This window comes from Tupaia chinensis, unplaced genomic scaffold (assembly GCF_000334495.1).
Source record: "Tupaia chinensis unplaced genomic scaffold, TupChi_1.0 Scaffold144814_1, whole genome shotgun sequence".
Classification (NCBI taxonomy): domain Eukaryota; kingdom Metazoa; phylum Chordata; class Mammalia; order Scandentia; family Tupaiidae; genus Tupaia; species Tupaia belangeri.
In genome coordinates, this window is record NW_006204675.1 from 530,688 (window position 1) to 533,822 (window position 3,135).

General features: G+C 41.4%; 1 pseudogene; it reads left to right on the forward strand.

Moving 5' to 3' along the window:
- Positions 1-736: 736 nt before the first annotated feature.
- Positions 737-1,695, forward strand: LOC102497268 (protein MAK16 homolog pseudogene; annotated as a pseudogene).
- The last annotated feature ends 1,440 nt before the right edge of the window (positions 1,696-3,135 follow it).

Here is a 3,135-nt window from a genome sequence, read left to right on the forward strand (position 1 = left end):
CTTCTAACCATTGGGAGATGTGTTCCCTTTGAAATACCTTTTAAGAGAATGTTTCCTCCAATAGGTGCAAGAGTGTTTCCTTTTGGCTGTGGAATGAAGACTGCCAAAATCTCTCTTCTATTGTTTTTGGCAATGGGATCAAAGGAAAAGTATTCCCTTCAGCTGTACAAAAAAAGTATCTCCTTCACAGGTGGTTCAGAAAAAGGGATGATCTCAGAGAGTCTTAAAATACTATAATTTCTAAAACTAATTCTAGACCTATGTAAACTTCCAGGATGGTGGAGACAAAGGGAATAAGGACCAGAGAAGTGGGAGGACAATAAAAAAAAGAGAAGAAAGAAAGAAAGATAGAAATAAAGAAAAAGTCATGCAGTGCATGATTTCTCCAGGGTGTGAAAAATGAGAGTGGGGTGTCTGTCGGTCTAATGGCCTTCCTATGAGATAGTGAGAAGAGAGGAATTTACAAATGAAAGAATAGGAGAAGGAGAAAAAAAAAGTGTACCTGGCTGACAGAGGGTTTTCTGGCTAGAGGGTCCTGGGTCTGGAGCTTCAGGGGCAGTCCTTCCTCGCAGTTCCTGGCCCAGGGGGCTAAAAATGGGAGTCTATAGGAATATATCTAACCAAAGTAGTCAAAGACCTCTACAAGGAAAACCGAATATCTAAAAAACAAACAAACACCGGAGAAATTGAAAATGACAATTTCTGAAAAGATATACTATAATATTGGACTGGAAGAATGACTATAATCAAAATGGTAATTCTACCCATATTAATCTACATATTTAACACAATCCCAATCATATTGCCATAGATATTCTTCCTGGATCTATAAAAGACAATCAGACTTTGTCTGGAATTATAAAATTCCTATAGTTCCATTCTGCACAAGAGTGGAATAGGAGGCACCTCACTCCCTGACCCAAAATATATGACAAAATTATGATAATCAAAACAGCATACACTTTCAAGGAGGAGAAAGGGCAGTGATACCTGCATAAGGTTATACAGGGAGCAGCTTTTCCCAGGCAGCTCTGAGAGTGGGTCTGGCTCAGTAAGAACTGCGAGAAAGCACTGAGACAAGTAGATGAGAATTTAATTTACTGGCCTCATTTCATTCGACACAAATGTAAGCAGAGATTCACCAAGGTACCCCAGTACCTAATTTGAATCAGGAAGCTGACCTAAAGCAACAGAGGAAACTTGTTCCTTTGAGTAAGAAGGTGGAGCACAGGGAGAAGAGAGGAAAAGGCACTCATAGCTGCTCAGCTGGACAATGCCATCGCAAAGGAGTTACTGGAGAGACTGAAACAAGACACATATGGCGACATCTACAACATCCCCATCCATGCCTTCAATAAGGTCCTGAAACAGCAGGAGGCAGGGACTGACTCTTCAGGTGTGAGGAAAATGATGAAGAAGATGATGATGAAGATGTAGCAGAAAATTTGTGGAGGATGAAGAGGTGGAAGAGAGTGACTTAAGTGATTTTGAGGATGTGGATAAACTGAACGCCAGCAGAGATGAAGATCAGGATCACAAATCCTCCAGTGAGGAGGAACGAAAAAGGCCCTTTATGCCAAACACAAAGGCAAAGCACCCACAAAAGGACCTTTGCAGAGAAAATGAGCCTTTGTGGAGATTGAGTATGAGCAGGAGGCACAGCCTGTTGCCAAGGCCAAAGCCACAGCCACGTGATTTGTCCTGACATCTGTCATAGGACCCCTTTTCCTTTATCTCACACACACACACCCTCCAGCCCTGCTGCTGTGTTTTATGTAACAGAGGACCTGGGTTTTTACTGTTTGTGCCACTTGACTCGGACAAGAAATCCGGAGTGGAGGAAGCCTTAAATTGTGAACAGAGTATCTTTATAACATATGTATTCAAGTGACAGTTTAAGCCCAGGAAGCTTAACAGATGAGAATATTAAAATATTCCTAAATTGTAAACACTAAAAAGAGAAAAAAAAAAAAAAGAAAACAGAATGGTATTGGCAAAAGCAGACATGGACTAATGGACTAATGGAACAGAATAGAGACCCCAGAAATAAATACCTGTGGCGAGCACTGCATACGGGAGCCATCTTGAGCTATCTGCCATCTTGAAACCATTAGACTTCACTTCCTCACTGAGCAAATCGTTTCTCAGAAATCATGTGACCAACCGTTCTCCCCAGAAGTGATTGGGTTTCTAGGCAACGGGAGAGATCCACCCACATCAATGATTGGTTCATGCTGTTCTATCTCATTTGCATTTCGGGCAACCAATTGGTTCCCACCACCTATATATAACTCGTCATTTTTCCTGAATAAATGTAAGTAGACGGAAGAAGACAACTTGACCAGCACCTCGTAGTGTGTGTGCATGTGTTTGTCCCATCTCTCACTCCCTCCCCCAAGGAACCTGTTCCACTGTCCCATGGGCTGGGACACTTGGCACCTGAACAGGGACTTGGGTATGGGGGATCCAGTGAAGAGCTCCCCAAGAAGGCTCCAGTGCAGAGCAACCCAGAAAATCCATGGCGGAAAATAGACAAGATGTCATAGAATCATCCAGAAGGGAATGACAGAGATTCATTCTGAGAAAGACCAGTGAAAAATATAGAGGGACGAAGAGAAGACGTCCTGGTAAGTATTTACTTACATTTTATTTTAAGTATGGGTAATAATGGGACAAAAGCTTAGTCAGCATAAAATATGCATTCAGAGCTTAATAGAAGCTCTTGTGGTTATGGTCGCTAAGGGAGAGCAGATCATGCAAAATGATCAACCCCAGGAGGAGGCTAGAGCCACCTCAGATCTAACTGAGGATTCTAAAATTGAAAAAGAACAAGGAGAGGATCTCATTTCCCTAGATAGTGAGGAAGAAGTTAAAAGCCTCGAACGTGAGACAAAACCCAAAATATCTAAAAAACTAAAAAAGAAAAATAACCTTAAGGCTCTACAAGAACCAAAGAAAAATGAGTCATCAACTAGTTCAGAGGATGAAATCTTAGAGGCCAAGGCTACAAATGCAATAATCTAAATTGGCCGTCTGAGCAAAAAACTTTAGAAACAAATACTGCCACGTGCAGAAACCCAAAATTGCCATCTAAACAAAAAACTTCAGAAACGAAGACAGGCAAATACCATAATT